Below are 16992 nucleotides of genomic sequence, written 5' to 3'. Positions count from 1 at the left end.
AGACACACGCTCTCCCACAAGCACACAAGTGTTTGCCCTCAGCTATAGATCAGGGACAAGCTTGTGAAGAGATGCCCTGCTATTCTTTCGCCTTATGGCATCATGTGTTTCGTTCCTCTTGGAGATCGATTGTTAAACGTCTTTCCTAGGGCGACTGTGAAGCATTTGCCAGCGGAGGAGAAGTAGCACGGAGCAGCATTCAGTACTGCCTACGAGTGTCTTTGCTACCCTACTAGCGGAGCTCCAAGAACAGGCACACATCTTCAGGTACCTTCCAAATGTGGATTCCCCTGCAGCCCCGTAGGCGGGCGTGCAGTACGCCAACCATCAACGGACGTTTTTCCCCTCAAGCCTGTCAGGACGTTGCTCGTCCGTCTTTCCCTCAATAGATGGGAGTAGGCGCGCTTGCGGATGTGTGCGTGTGTGTGGCCACGCGTTTGCTTAGGCATCAGTGTGTGAAAAGGTAGGTGCTTTTCTCTAGCTGCGTGTGCGTGCACGTGGTGCTGGGTGCACATCCCTGGGTGCTCGTGGAAAGGTTTCTGCATGGTTTTCGCTGAGGAATCGTGTGTGTGCACATGGACAAAGAGAAGGCGCAGCAACCAGGTTCCAGCGCCGAAGAAGGCAAAAGGCAAGGTTTCCGGCGCTATCTCCTTCTCTCCGCAGACCTAGTCGCGCAAAGCAAGCCGCTAAGCCGGCGACCGGCAAGAGAGCTACAACGAAGCATGCCGAACGGAGAAAATAGCAGCAGCTCATCTGTTCACACCTTGTTTCTGCCATGTGCTTGAACGCCAAGACGTTCGCGCTTCTGTGAGATGAAAGACGTCCTTCTGCATATGTGGTTGCTCACACCGGTGCACTTGTTAGTGTATCCATTCAGTCCTGGGCTGCGGGGCATTCAGAAGTGGCTCTGTGGAGACGTCTGCATAGAGGCAGCTGTCAGAACACGCACACTCGATTGTTCACCAAAACATATGCAGACGCGTCCTTAGCCTGTAGATTTGGATGCACAGAGTTCCCTGTGTTCGCAAGAGACAAGGGAATCGCGTCTGTACGCACAGAAGCAATAGCGGACCGTTTCCCTCGGAGTGAACGCGAAGAGCCGTCTATGTACTCGCAGACACGGGAACGTGCCTCAATGCGGTCACAGAGGCAGCAGCTTTTGCACAGATGCTCTGGTGATTCTGGCACTTTCCAGGCACACTCCTGAAAGTCGCGCACACTGCTGTTCACTCGCTAAACGACCTCTTGGGAAACACGTCTCCAGTCGATGGACCGCTCAGATTGCTTCTCGTGTAACTGTGAACTGTGTCAGCGCAGGGAATCCGTCTCTGTTGAGCAGATGTCAATCCTGCCTCGCTTTTGCTTTGTTGCCTCTACCAAGATGATTTCCCGTTTCTCTCTTCACTGGAGCAGGCAGACACAGCCAACGCACATCAAGTGTCAAGAGACACGCTCTGCTGAGCTCAACGCTTGTGCAGATGCACATGTGCGACGAAGTCAACACACGTGCTTGTGGAGAGAAAGAAAGGGACTCCCAGGCGTGTGGAGCGACGGGGAGAAAGAGCGGGCGCTGAGGAACACAGTTTCAAACAGACTGTCTCCACACAAACAGGCACCTGTCTGCAGGTATCCTAGATCTTGATTCTTGAACTTGAGGAAACACGCGTCTGAGCAAAACTCCCAAACGCTTCCAGGAAAGACACACGCTCTCCCACAAGCACACAAGTGTTTGCCCTCAGCTATAGATCAGGGACAAGCTTGTGAAGAGATGCCCTGCTATTCTTTCGCCTTATGGCATCATGTGTTTCGTTCCTCTTGGAGATGGATTGTTAAACGTCTTTCCTAGGGTGACTGTGAAGCATTTGCCAGCGGAGGAGAAGTAGCACGGAGCAGCATTCAGTACTGCCTACGAGTGTCTTTGCTACCCTACTAGCGGAGCTCCAAGAACAGGCACACATCTTCAGGCACCTTCTAAATGTGGATTCCCCTGCAGCCCCGTAGGCGGGCGTGCAGTACGCCAACCATCAACGGACGTTTTTCCCCTCAAGCCTGTCAGGACGTTGCTCGTCCGTCTTTCCCTCAATAGATGGGAGTAGGCGCGCTTGCGGATGTGTGCGTGTGTGTGGCCACGCGTTTGCTTAGGCATCAGTGTGTGAAAAGGTAGGTGCTTTTCTCTAGCTGCGTGTGCGTGCACGTGGTGCTGGGTGCACATCCCTGGGTGCTCGTGGAAAGGTTTCTGCATGGTTTTCGCTGAGGAATCGTGTGTGTGCACATGGACAAAGAGAAGGCGCAGCAACCAGGTTCCAGCGCCGAAGAAGGCAAAAGGCAAGGTTTCCGTCGCTATCTCCTTCTCTCCCCAGACCTAGTCGCGCAAAGCAAGCCGCTAAGCCGCCGACCGGCAAGAGAGCTACAACGAAGCATGCCGAACGGAGAAAATAGCAGCAGCTCATGTTCACACCTTGTTTCTGCCATGTGCTTGAACGCCAAGACGTTCGCGCTTCTGTGAGATGAAAGACGTCCTTCTGCATATGTGGTTGCTCACACCGGTGCACTTGTTAGTGTATCCCTTCAGTCCTGGGCTGCGGGGCATTCAGAAGTGGCTCTGTGGAGACGTCTGCATAGAGGCAGCTGTCAGAACACGCACACTCGATTGTTCACCAAAACATATGCAGACGCGTCCTTAGCCTGTAGATTTGGATGCACAGAGTTCCCTGTGTTCGCAAGAGACAAGGGAATCGCGTCTGTACGCACAGAAGCAATAGCGGACCGTTTCCCTCGGAGTGAACGCGAAGAGCCGTCTATGTACTCGCAGACACGGGAACGTGCCTCAATGCAGTCACAGAGGCAGCAGCTTTTGCACAGATGCTCTGGTGATTCTGGCACTTTCCAGGCACACTCCTGAAAGTCGCGCACACTGCTGTTCACTCGCTAAACGACCTCTTGGGAAACACGTCTCCGGTCGATGGACCGCTCAGATTGCTTCTCGTGTAACTGTGAACTGTGTCAGCGCAGGGAATCCGTCTCTGTTGAGCAGATGTCAATCCTGCCTCGCTTTTGCTTTGTTGCCTCTACCAAGATGATTTCCCGTTTCTCTCTTCACTGGAGCACGCAGACACAGCCAACGCACATCAAGTGTCAAGAGACACGCTCTGCTGAGCTCAACGCTTGTGCAGATGCACATGTGCGACGAAGTCAACACACGTGCTTGTGGAGAGAAAGAAAGGGACTCCCAGGCGTGTGGAGCGACGGGGAGAAAGAGCGGGCGCTGAGGAACACAGTTTCAAACAGACTGTCTCCACACAAACAGGCACCTGTCTGCAGGTATCCTAGATCTTGATTCTTGAACTTGAGGAAACACGCGTCTGAGCAAAACTCCCAAACGCTTCCAGGAAAGACACACGCTCTCCCACAAGCACACAAGTGTTTGCCCTCAGCTATAGATCAGGGACAAGCTTGTGAAGAGATGCCCTGCTATTCTTTCGCCTTATGGCATCATGTGTTTCGTTCCTCTTGGAGATCGATTGTTAAACGTCTTTCCTAGGGCGACTGTGAAGCATTTGCCAGCGGAGGAGAAGTAGCACGGAGCAGCATTCAGTACTGCCTACGAGTGTCTTTGCTACCCTACTAGCGGAGCTCCAAGAACAGGCACACATCTTCAGGTACCTTCCAAATGTGGATTCCCCTGCAGCCCCGTAGGCGGGCGTGCAGTACGCCAACCATCAACGGACGTTTTTCCCCTCAAGCCTGTCAGGACGTTGCTCGTCCGTCTTTCCCTCAATAGATGGGAGTAGGCGCGCTTGCGGATGTGTGCGTGTGTGTGGCCATGCGTTTGCTTAGGCATCAGTGTGTGAAAAGGTAGGTGCTTTTCTCAGGCTACGTGTGCGTGCACGTGGTGCTGGGTGCACATCCCTGCGTGCTCGTGGAAAGGTTTCTGCATGGTTTTCGCTGAGGAATCGTGTGTGTGCACATGGACAAAGAGAAGGCGCAGCAACCAGGTTCCAGCGCCGAAGAAGGCAAAAGGCAAGGTTTCCGGCGCTATCTCCTTCTCTCCGCAGACCTAGTCGCGCAAAGCAAGCCGCTAAGCCGGCGACCGGCAAGAGAGCTACAACGAAGCATGCCGAACGGAGAAAATAGCAGCAGCTCATCTGTTCACACCTTGTTTCTGCCATGTGCTTGAACGCCAAGACGTTCGCGCTTCTGTGAGATGAAAGACGTCCTTCTGCATATGTGGTTGCTCACACCGGTGCACTTGTTAGTGTATCCATTCAGTCCTGGGCTGCGGGGCATTCAGAAGTCGCTCTGTGGAGACGTCTGCATAGAGGCAGCTGTCAGAACACGCACACTCGATTGTTCACCAAAACATATGCAGACGCGTCCTTAGCCTGTAGATTTGGATGCACAGAGTTCTCTGTGTTCGCAAGAGACAAGGGAATCACGTCTGTACGCACAGAAGCAATAGCGGACCGTTTCCCTCGGAGTGAACGCGAAGAGCCGTCTATGGACTCGCAGACACGGGAACGTGCCTCAATGCGGTCACAGAGGCAGCAGCTTTTGCACAGATGCTCTGGTGATTCTGGCACTTTCCAGGCACACTCCTGAAAGTCGCGCACACTGCTGTTCACTCGCTAAACGACCTCTTGGGAAACACGTCTCCGGTCGATGGACCGCTCAGATTGCTTCTCGTGTAACTGTGAACTGTGTCAGCGCAGGGAATCCGTCTCTGTTGAGCAGATGTCAATCCTGCCTCGCTTTTGCTTTGTTGCCTCTACCAAGATGATTTCCCGTTTCTCTCTTCACTGGAGCAGGCAGACACAGCCAACGCACATCAAGTGTCAAGAGACACGCTCTGCTGAGCTCAACGCTTGTGCAGATGCACATGTGTGACGAAGTCAACACACGTGCTTGTGGAGAGAAAGAAAGGGACTCCCAGGCGTGTGGAGCGACGGGGAGAAAGAGCGGGCGCTGAGGAACACAGTTTCAAACAGACTGTCTCCACACAAACAGGCACCTGTCTGCAGGTATCCTAGATCTTGATTCTTGAACTTGAGGAAACACGCGTCTGAGCAAAACTCCCAAACGCTTCCAGGAAAGACACACGCTCTCCCACAAGCACACAAGTGTTTGCCCTCAGCTATAGATCAGGGACAAGCTTGTGAAGAGATGCCCTGCTATTCTTTCGCCTTATGGCATCATGTGTTTCGTTCCTCTTGGAGATCGATTGTTAAACGTCTTTCCTAGGGCGACTGTGAAGCATTTGCCAGCGGAGGAGAAGTAGCACGGAGCAGCATTCAGTACTGCCTACGAGTGTCTTTGCTACCCTACTAGCGGAGCTCCAAGAACAGGCACACATCTTCAGGTACCTTCCAAATGTGGATTCCCCTGCAGCCCCGTAGGCGGGCGTGCAGTACGCCAACCATCAACGGACGTTTTTCCCCTCAAGCCTGTCAGGACGTTGCTCGTCCGTCTTTCCCTCAATAGATGGGAGTAGGCGCGCTTGCGGATGTGTGCGTGTGTGTGGCCATGCGTTTGCTTAGGCATCAGTGTGTGAAAAGGTAGGTGCTTTTCTCAGGCTGCGTGTGCGTGCACGTGGTGCTGGGTGCACATCCCTGCGTGCTCGTGGAAAGGTTTCTGCATGGTTTTCGCTGAGGAATCGTGTGTGTGCACATGGACAAAGAGAAGGCGCAGCAACCAGGTTCCAGCGCCGAAGAAGGCAAAAGGCAAGGTTTCCGGCGCTATCTCCTTCTCTCCGCAGACCTAGTCGCGCAAAGCAAGCCGCTAAGCCGGCGACCGGCAAGAGAGCTACAACGAAGCATGCCGAACGGAGAAAATAGCAGCAGCTCATCTGTTCACACCTTGTTTCTGCCATGTGCTTGAACGCCAAGACGTTCGCGCTTCTGTGAGATGAAAGACGTCCTTCTGCATATGTGGTTGCTCACACCGGTGCACTTGTTAGTGTATCCATTCAGTCCTGGGCTGCGGGGCATTCAGAAGTCGCTCTGTGGAGACGTCTGCATAGAGGCAGCTGTCAGAACACGCACACTCGATTGTTCACCAAAACATATGCAGACGCGTCCTTAGCCTGTAGATTTGGATGCACAGAGTTCCCTGTGTTCGCAAGAGACAAGGGAATCGCGTCTGTACGCACAGAAGCAATAGCGGACCGTTTCCCTCGGAGTGAACGCGAAGAGCCGTCTATGTACTCGCAGACACGGGAACGTGCCTCAATGCGGTCACAGAGGCAGCAGCTTTTGCACAGATGCTCTGGTGATTCTGGCACTTTCCAGGCACACTCCTGAAAGTCGCGCACACTGCTGTTCACTCGCTAAACGACCTCTTGGGAAACACGTCTCCGGTCGATGGACCGCTCAGATTGCTTCTCGTGTAACTGTGAACTGTGTCAGCGCAGGGAATCCGTCTCTGTTGAGCAGATGTCAATCCTGCCTCGCTTTTGCTTTGTTGCCTCTACCAAGATGATTTCCCGTTTCTCTCTTCACTGGAGCAGGCAGACACAGCCAACGCACATCAAGTGTCAAGAGACACGCTCTGCTGAGCTCAACGCTTGTGCAGATGCACATGTGCGACGAAGTCAACACACGTGCTTGTGGAGAGAAAGAAAGGGACTCCCAGGCGTGTGGAGCGACGGGGAGAAAGAGCGGGCGCTGAGGAACACAGTTTCAAACAGACTGTCTCCACACAAACAGGCACCTGTCTGCAGGTATCCTAGATCTTGATTCTTGAACTTGAGGAAACACGCGTCTGAGCAAAACTCCCAAACGCTTCCAGGAAAGACACACGCTCTCCCACAAGCACACAAGTGTTTGCCCTCAGCTATACATCAGGGACAAGCTTGTGAAGAGATGCCCTGCTATTCTTTCGCCTTATGGCATCATGTGTTTCGTTCCTCTTGGAGATGGATTGTTAAACGTCTTTCCTAGGGCGACTGTGAAGCATTTGCCAGCGGAGGAGAAGTAGCACGGAGCAGCATTCAGTACTGCCTACGAGTGTCTTTGCTACCCTACTAGCGGAGCTCCAAGAACAGGCACACATCTTCAGGTACCTTCCAAATGTGGATTCCCCTGCAGCCCCGTAGGCGGGCGTGCAGTACGCCAACCATCAACGGACGTTTTTCCCCTCAAGCCTGTCAGGACGTTGCTCGTCCGTCTTTCCCTCAATAGATGGGAGTAGGCGCGCTTGCGGATGTGTGCGTGTGTGTGGCCACGCGTTTGCTTAGGCATCAGTGTGTGAAAAGGTAGGTGCTTTTCTCTAGCTGCGTGTGCGTGCACGTGGTGCTGGGTGCACATCCCTGCGTGCTCGTGGAAAGGTTTCTGCATGGTTTTCGCTGAGGAATCGTGTGTGTGCACATGGACAAAGAGAAGGCGCAGCAACCAGGTTCCAGCGCCGAAGAAGGCAAAAGGCAAGGTTTCCGGCGCTATCTCCTTCTCTCCGCAGACCTAGTCGCGCAAAGCAAGCCGCTAAGCCGCCGACCGGCAAGACAGCTACAACGAAGCATGCCGAACGGAGAAAATAGCAGCAGCTCATCTGTTCACACCTTGTTTCTGCCATGTGCTTGAACGCCAAGACGTTCGCGCTTCTGTGAGATGAAAGACGTCCTTCTGCATATGTGGTTGCTCACACCGGTGCACTTGTTAGTGTATCCATTCAGTCCTGGGCTGCGGGGCATTCAGAAGTGGCTCTGTGGAGACGTCTGCATAGAGGCAGCTGTCAGAACACGCACACTCGATTGTTCACCAAAACATATGCAGACGCGTCCTTAGCCTGTAGATTTGGATGCACAGAGTTCCCTGTGTTCGCAAGAGACAAGGGAATCGCGTCTGTACGCACAGAAGCAATAGCGGACCGTTTCCCTCGGAGTGAACGCGAAGAGCCGTCTATGTACTCGCAGACACGGGAACGTGCCTCAATGCGGTCACAGAGGCAGCAGCTTTTGCACAGATGCTCTGGTGATTCTGGCACTTTCCAGGCACACTCCTGAAAGTCGCGCACACTGCTGTTCACTCGCTAAACGACCTCTTGGGAAACACGTCTCCGGTCGATGGACCGCTCAGATTGCTTCTCGTGTAACTGTGAACTGTGTCAGCGCAGGGAATCCGTCTCTGTTGAGCAGATGTCAATCCTGCCTCGCTTTTGCTTTGTTGCCTCTACCAAGATGATTTCCCGTTTCTCTCTTCACTGGAGCAGGCAGACACAGCCAACGCACATCAAGTGTCAAGAGACACGCTCTGCTGAGCTCAACGCTTGTGCAGATGCACATGTGCGACGAAGTCAACACACGTGCTTGTGGAGAGAAAGAAAGGGACTCCCAGGCGTGTGGAGCGACGGGGAGAAAGAGCGGGCGCTGAGGAACACAGTTTCAAACAGACTGTCTCCACACAAACAGGCACCTGTCTGCAGGTATCCTAGATCTTGATTCTTGAACTTGAGGAAACACGCGTCTGAGCAAAACTCCCAAACTCTTCCAGGAAGGAAAGACACACGCTCTCCCACAAGAACACAAGTGTTTGCCCTCAGCTATAGATCAGGGACAAGCTTGTGAAGAGATGCCCTGCTATTCTTTCGCCTTATGGCATCATGTGTTTCGTTCCTCTTGGAGATCGATTGTTAAACGTCTTTCCTAGGGCGACTGTGAAGCATTTGCCAGCGGAGGAGAAGTAGCACGGAGCAGCATTCAGTACTGCCTACGAGTGTCTTTGCTACCCTACTAGCGGAGCTCCAAGAACAGGCACACATCTTCAGGTACCTTCCAAATGTGGATTCCCCTGCAGCCCCGTAGGCGGGCGTGCAGTACGCCAACCATCAACGGACGTTTTTCCCCTCAAGCCTGTCAGGACGTTGCTCGTCCGTCTTTCCCTCAATAGATGGGAGTAGGCGCGCTTGCGGATGTGTGCGTGTGTGTGGCCACGCGTTTGCTTAGGCATCAGTGTGTGAAAAGGTAGGTGCTTTTCTCTAGCTGCGTGTGCGTGCACGTGGTGCTGGGTGCACATCCCTGGGTGCTCGTGGAAAGGTTTCTGCATGGTTTTCGCTGAGGAATCGTGTGTGTGCACATGGACAAAGAGAAGGCGCAGCAACCAGGTTCCAGCGCCGAAGAAGGCAAAAGGCAAGGTTTCCGGCGCTATCTCCTTCTCTCCGCAGACCTAGTCGCGCAAAGCAAGCCGCTAAGCCGCCGACCGGCAAGACAGCTACAACGAAGCATGCCGAACGGAGAAAATAGCAGCAGCTCATCTGTTCACACCTTGTTTCTGCCATGTGCTTGAACGCCAAGACGTTCGCGCTTCTGTGAGATGAAAGACGTCCTTCTGCATATGTGGTTGCTCACACCGGTGCACTTGTTAGTGTATCCATTCAGTCCTGGGCTGCGGGGCATTCAGAAGTGGCTCTGTGGAGACGTCTGCATAGAGGCAGCTGTCAGAACACGCACACTCGATTGTTCACCAAAACATATGCAGACGCGTCCTTAGCCTGTAGATTTGGATGCACAGAGTTCCCTGTGTTCGCAAGAGACAAGGGAATCGCGTCTGTACGCACAGAAGCAATAGCGGACCGTTTCCCTCGGAGTGAACGCGAAGAGCCGTCTATGTACTCGCAGACACGGGAACGTGCCTCAATGCGGTCACAGAGGCAGCAGCTTTTGCACAGATGCTCTGGTGATTCTGGCACTTTCCAGGCACACTCCTGAAAGTCGCGCACACTGCTGTTCACTCGCTAAACGACCTCTTGGGAAACACGTCTCCGGTCGATGGACCGCTCAGATTGCTTCTCGTGTAACTGTGAACTGTGTCAGCGCAGGGAATCCGTCTCTGTTGAGCAGATGTCAATCCTGCCTCGCTTTTGCTTTGTTGCCTCTACCAAGATGATTTCCCGTTTCTCTCTTCACTGGAGCAGGCAGACACAGCCAACGCACATCAAGTGTCAAGAGACACGCTCTGCTGAGCTCAACGCTTGTGCAGATGCACATGTGCGACGAAGTCAACACACGTGCTTGTGGAGAGAAAGAAAGGGACTCCCAGGCGTGTGGAGCGACGGGGAGAAAGAGCGGGCGCTGAGGAACACAGTTTCAAACAGACTGTCTCCACACAAACAGGCACCTGTCTGCAGGTATCCTAGATCTTGATTCTTGAACTTGAGGAAACACGCGTCTGAGCAAAACTCCCAAACGCTTCCAGGAAAGACACACGCTCTCCCACAAGCACACAAGTGTTTGCCCTCAGCTATAGATCAGGGACAAGCTTGTGAAGAGATGCCCTGCTATTCTTTCGCCTTATGGCATCATGTGTTTCGTTCCTCTTGGAGATCGATTGTTAAACGTCTTTCCTAGGGCGACTCTGAAGCATTTGCCAGCGGAGGAGAAGTAGCACGGAGCAGCATTCAGTACTGCCTACGAGTGGATGCACAGAGTTCCCTGTGTTCGCAAGAGACAAGGGAATCATCTTGGTAGAGGCAACAAAGCAAAAGCGAGGCAGGATTGACATCTGCTCAACAGAGACGGATTCCCTGCGCTGACACAGTTCACAGTTACACGAGAAGCAATCTGAGCGGTCCATCGACCGGAGACGTGTTTCCCAAGAGGTCGTTTAGCGAGTGAACAGCAGTGTGCGCGACTTTCAGGAGTGTGCCTGGAAAGTGCCAGAATCACCAGAGCATCTGTGCAAAAGCTGCTGCCTCTGTGACCGCATTGAGGCACGTTCCCGTGTCTGCGAGTACATAGACGGCTCTTCGCGTTCACTCCGAGGGAAACGGTCCGCTATTGCTTCTGTGCGTACAGACGCGATTCCCTTGTCTCTTGCGAACACAGGGAACTCTGTGCATCCAAATCTACAGGCTAAGGACGCGTCTGCATATGTTTTGGTGAACAATCGAGTGTGCGTGTTCTGACAGCTGCCTCTATGCAGACGTCTCCACAGAGCCACTTCTGAATGCCCCGCAGCCCAGGACTGAATGGATACACTAACAAGTGCACCGGTGTGAGCAACCACATATGCAGAAGGACGTCTTTCATCTCACAGAAGCGCGAACGTCTTGGCGTTCAAGCACATGGCAGAAACAAGGTGTGAACAGATGAGCTGCTGCTATTTTCTCCGTTCGGCATGCTTCGTTGTAGCTGTCTTGCCGGTCGGCGGCTTAGCGGCTTGCTTTGCGCGACTAGGTCTGCGGAGAGAAGGAGATAGCGCCGGAAACCTTGCCTTTTGCCTTCTTCGGCGCTGGAACCTGGTTGCTGCGCCTTCTCTTTGTCCATGTGCACACACACGATTCCTCAGCGAAAACCATGCAGAAACCTTTCCACGAGCACCCAGGGATGTGCACCCAGCACCACGTGCACGCACACGCAGCTAGAGAAAAGCACCTACCTTTTCACACACTGATGCCTAAGCAAACGCGTGGCCACACACACGCACACATCCGCAAGCGCGCCTACTCCCATCTATTGAGGGAAAGACGGACGAGCAACGTCCTGACAGGCTTGAGGGGAAAAACGTCCGTTGATGGTTGGCGTACTGCACGCCCGCCTACGGGGCTGCAGGGGAATCCACATTTGGAAGGTACCTGAAGATGTGTGCCTGTTCTTGGAGCTCCGCTAGTAGGGTAGCAAAGACACTCGTAGGCAGTACTGAATGCTGCTCCGTGCTACTTCTCCTCCGCTGGCAAATGCTTCACAGTCGCCCTAGGAAAGACGTTTAACAATGGATCTCCAAGAGGAACGAAACACATGATGCCATAAGGCGAAAGAATAGCAGGGCATCTCTTCACAAGCTTGTCCCTGATCTATAGTTGAGGGCAAACACTTGTGTGCTTGTGGGAGAGCGTGTGTCTTTCCTGGAAGCGTTTGGGAGTTTTGCTCAGACGCGTGTTTCCTCAAGTTCAAGAATCAAGATCTAGGATACCTGCAGACAGGTGCCTGTTTGTGTGGAGACAGTCTGTTTGAAACTGTGTTCCTCAGCGCCCGCTCTTTCTCCCCGTCGCTCCACACGCCTGGGAGTCCCTTTCTTTCTCTCCACAAGCACGTGTGTTGACTTCGTCACACATGTGCATCTGCACAAGCGTTGAGCTCAGCAGAGCGTGTCTCTTGACACTTGATGTGCGTTGGCTGTGTCTGCCTGCTCCAGTGAAGAGAGAAACGGGAAATCATCTTGGTAGAGGCAACAAAGCAAAAGCGAGGCAGGATTGACATCTGCTCAACAGAGACGGATTCCCTGCGCTGACACAGTTCACAGTTACACGAGAAGCAATCTGAGCAGTCCATCGACCGGAGACGTGTTTCCCAAGAGGTCGTTTAGCGAGTGAACAGCAGTGTGCGCGACTTTCAGGAGTGTGCCTGGAAAGTGTCAGAATCACCAGAGCATCTGTGCAAAAGCTGCTGCCTCTGTGACCGCATTGAGGCACGTTCCCGTGTCTGCGAGTCCATAGACGGCTCTTCGCGTTCACTCCGAGGGAAACGGTCCGCTATTGCTTCTGTGCGTACAGACGCGATTCCCTTGTCTCTTGCGAACACAGAGAACTCTGTGCATCCAAATCTACAGGCTAAGGACGCGTCTGCATATGTTTTGGTGAACAATCGAGTGTGCGTGTTCTGACAGCTGCCTCTATGCAGACGTCTCCACAGAGCCACTTCTGAATGCCCCGCAGCCCAGGACTGAATGGATACACTAACAAGTGCACCGGTGTGAGCAACCACATATGCAGAAGGACGTCTTTCATCTCACAGAAGCGCGAACGTCTTGGCGTTCAAGCACATGGCAGAAACAAGGTGTGAACAGATGAGCTGCTGCTATTTTCTCCGTTCGGCATGCTTCGTTGTAGCTCTCTTGCCGGTCGCCGGCTTAGCGGCTTGCTTTGCGCGACTAGGTCTGCGGAGAGAAGGAGATAGCGCCGGAAACCTTGCCTTTTGCCTTCTTCGGCGCTGGAACCTGGTTGCTGCGCCTTCTCTTTGTCCATGTGCACACACACGATTCCTCAGCGAAAACCAAGCAGAAACCTTTCCACGAGCACGCAGGGATGTGCACCCAGCACCACGTGCACGCACACGCAGCTAGAGAAAAGCACCTACCTTTTCACACACTGATGCCTAAGCAAACGCGTGGCCACACACACGCACACATCCGCAAGCGCGCCTACTCCCATCTATTGAGGGAAAGACGGACGAGCAACGTCCTGACAGGCTTGAGGGGAAAAACGTCCGTTGATGGTTGGCGTACTGCACGCCCGCCTACGGGGCTGCAGGGGAATCCACATTTGGAAGGTACCTGAAGATGTGTGCCTGTTCTTGGAGCTCCGCTAGTAGGGTAGCAAAGACACTCGTAGGCAGTACTGAATGCTGCTCCGTGCTACTTCTCCTCCGCTGGCAAATGCTTCACAGTCGCCCTAGGAAAGACGTTTAACAATGGATCTCCAAGAGGAACGAAACACATGATGCCATAAGGCGAAAGAATAGCAGGGCATCTCTTCACAAGCTTGTCCCTGATCTATAGTTGAGGGCAAACACTTGTGTGCTTGTGGGAGAGCGTGTGTCTTTCCTGGAAGCGTTTGGGAGTTTTGCTCAGACGCGTGTTTCCTCAAGTTCAAGAATCAAGATCTAGGATACCTGCAGACAGGTGCCTGTTTGTGTGGAGACAGTCTGTTTGAAACTGTGTTCCTCAGCGCCCGCTCTTTCTCCCCGTCGCTCCACACGCCTGGGAGTCCCTTTCTTTCTCTCCACAAGCACGTGTGTTGACTTCGTCGCACATGTGCATCTGCACAAGCGTTGAGCTCAGCAGAGCGTGTCTCTTGACACTTGATGTGCGTTGGCTGTGTCTGCCTGCTCCAGTGAAGAGAGAAACGGGAAATCATCTTGGTAGAGGCAACAAAGCAAAAGCGAGGCAGGATTGACATCTGCTCAACAGAGACGGATTCCCTGCGCTGACACAGTTCACAGTTACACGAGAAGCAATCTGAGCGGTCCATCGACCGGAGACGTGTTTCCCAAGAGGTCGTTTAGCGAGTGAACAGCAGTGTGCGCGACTTTCAGGAGTGTGCCTGGAAAGTGCCAGAATCACCAGAGCATCTGTGCAAAAGCTGCTGCCTCTGTGACTGCATTGAGGCACGTTCCCGTGTCTGCGAGTCCATAGACGGCTCTTCGCGTTCACTCCGAGGGAAACGGTCCGCTATTGCTTCTGTGCGTACAGACGCGATTCCCTTGTCTCTTGCGAACACAGGGAACTCTGTGCATCCAAATCTACAGGCTAAGGACGCGTCTGCATATGTTTTGGTGAACAATCGAGTGTGCGTGTTCTGACAGCTGCCTCTATGCAGACGTCTCCACAGAGCCACTTCTGAATGCCCCGCAGCCCAGGACTGAATGGATACACTAACAAGTGCACCGGTGTGAGCAACCACATATGCAGAAGGACGTCTTTCATCTCACAGAAGCACGAACGTCTTGGCGTTCAAGCACATGGCAGAAACAAGGTGTGAACAGATGAGCTGCTGCTATTTTCTCCGTTCGGCATGCTTGGTTGTAGCTCTCTTGCCGGTCGCCGGCTTAGCGGCTTGCTTTGCGCGACTAGGTCTGCGGAGAGAAGGAGATAGCGCCGGAAACCTTGCCTTTTGCCTTCTTCGGCGCTGGAACCTGGTTGCTGCGCCTTCTCTTTGTCCATGTGCACACACACGATTCCTCAGCGAAAACCATGCAGAAACCTTTCCACGAGCACCCAGGGATGTGCACCCAGCACCACGTGCACGCACACGCAGCTAGAGAAAAGCACCTACCTTTTCACACACTGATGCCTAAGCAAACGCGTGGCCACACACACGCACACATCCGCAAGCGCGCCTACTCCCATCTATTGAGGGAAAGACGGACGAGCAACGTCCTGACAGGCTTGAGGGGAAAAACGTCCGTTGATGGTTGGCGTACTGCACGCCCGCCTACGGGGCTGCAGGGGAATCCACATTTGGAAGGTACCTGAAGATGTGTGCCTGTTCTTGGAGCTCCGCTAGTAGGGTAGCAAAGACACTCGTAGGCAGTACTGAATGCTGCTCCGTGCTACTTCTCCTCCGCTGGCAAATGCTTCACAGTCGCCCTAGGAAAGACGTTTAACAATCGATCTCCAAGAGGAACGAAACACATGATGCCATAAGGCGAAAGAATAGCAGGGCATCTCTTCACAAGCTTGTCCCTGATCTATAGCTGAGGGCAAACACTTGTGTGCTTGTGGGAGAGCGTGTGTCTTTCCTGGAAGCGTTTGGGAGTTTTGCTCAGACGCGTGTTTCCTCAAGTTCAAGAATCAAGATCTAGGATACCTGCAGACAGGTGCCTGTTTGTGTGGAGACAGTCTGTTTGAAACTGTGTTCCTCAGCGCCCGCTCTTTCTCCCCGTCGCTCCACACGCCTGGGAGTCCCTTTCTTTCTCTCCACAAGCACGTGTGTTGACTTCGTCACACATGTGCATCTGCACAAGCGTTGAGCTCAGCAGAGCGTGTCTCTTGACACTTGATGTGCGTTGGCTGTGTCTGCCTGCTCCAGTGAAGAGAGAAACGGGAAATCATCTTGGTAGAGGCAACAAAGCAAAAGCGAGGCAGGATTGACATCTGCTCAACAGAGACGGATTCCCTGCGCTGACACAGTTCACAGTTACACGAGAAGCAATCTGAGCGGTCCATCGACCGGAGACGTGTTTCCCAAGAGGTCGTTTAGCGAGTGAACAGCAGTGTGCGCGACTTTCAGGAGTGTGCCTGGAAAGTGCCAGAATCACCAGAGCATCTGTGCAAAAGCTGCTGCCTCTGTGACCGCATTGAGGCACGTTCCCGTGTCTGCGAGTCCATAGACGGCTCTTCGCGTTCACTCCGAGGGAAACGGTCCGCTATTGCTTCTGTGCGTACAGACGTGATTCCCTTGTCTCTTGCGAACACAGAGAACTCTGTGCATCCAAATCTACAGGCTAAGGACGCGTCTGCATATGTTTTGGTGAACAATCGAGTGTGCGTGTTCTGACAGCTGCCTCTATGCAGACGTCTCCACAGAGCCACTTCTGAATGCCCCGCAGCCCAGGACTGAATGGATACACTAACAAGTGCACCGGTGTGAGCAACCACATATGCAGAAGGACGTCTTTCATCTCACAGAAGCGCGAACGTCTTGGCCTTCAAGCACATGGCAGAAACAAGGTGTGAACAGATGAGCTGCTGCTATTTTCTCCTTTCGGCATGCTTCGTTGTAGCTCTCTTGCCGGTCGGCGGCTTAGCGGCTTGCTTTGCGCGACTAGGTCTGCGGAGAGAAGGAGATAGCGCCGGAAACCTTGCCTTTTGCCTTCTTCGGCGCTGGAACCTGGTTGCTGCGCCTTCTCTTTGTCCATGTGCACACACACGATTCCTCAGCGAAAACCAAGCAGAAACCTTTCCACGAGCACCCAGGGATGTGCACCCAGCACCACGTGCACGCACACGCAGCTAGAGAAAAGCACCTACCTTTTCACACACTGATGCCTAAGCAAACGCGTGGCCACACACACGCACACATCCGCAAGCGCGCCTACTCCCATCTATTGAGGGAAAGACGGACGAGCAACGTCCTGACAGGCTTGAGGGGAAAAACGTCCGTTGATGGTTGGCGTACTGCACGCCCGCCTACGGGGCTGCAGGGGAATCCACATTTGGAAGGTACCTGAAGATGTGTGCCTGTTCTTGGAGCTCCGCTAGTAGGGTAGCAAAGACACTCGTAGGCAGTACTGAATGCTGCTCCGTGCTACTTCTCCTCCGCTGGCAAATGCTTCACAGTCGCCCTAGGAAAGACGTTTAACAATGGATCTCCAAGAGGAACGAAACACATGATGCCATAAGGCGAAAGAATAGCAGGGCATCTCTTCACAAGCTTGTCCCTGATCTATAGTTGAGGGCAAACACTTGTGTGCTTGTGGGAGAGCGTGTGTCTTTCCTGGAAGCGTTTGGGAGTTTTGCTCAGACGCGTGTTTCCTCAAGTTCAAGAATCAAGATCTAGGATACCTGC

Source organism: Patagioenas fasciata, chromosome 2, assembly GCF_037038585.1.
Source record: "Patagioenas fasciata isolate bPatFas1 chromosome 2, bPatFas1.hap1, whole genome shotgun sequence".
Classification (NCBI taxonomy): domain Eukaryota; kingdom Metazoa; phylum Chordata; class Aves; order Columbiformes; family Columbidae; genus Patagioenas; species Patagioenas fasciata.
The sequence above is the reverse complement of the archived record's forward strand: the minus strand, read 5'-3'. Positions refer to the sequence as shown.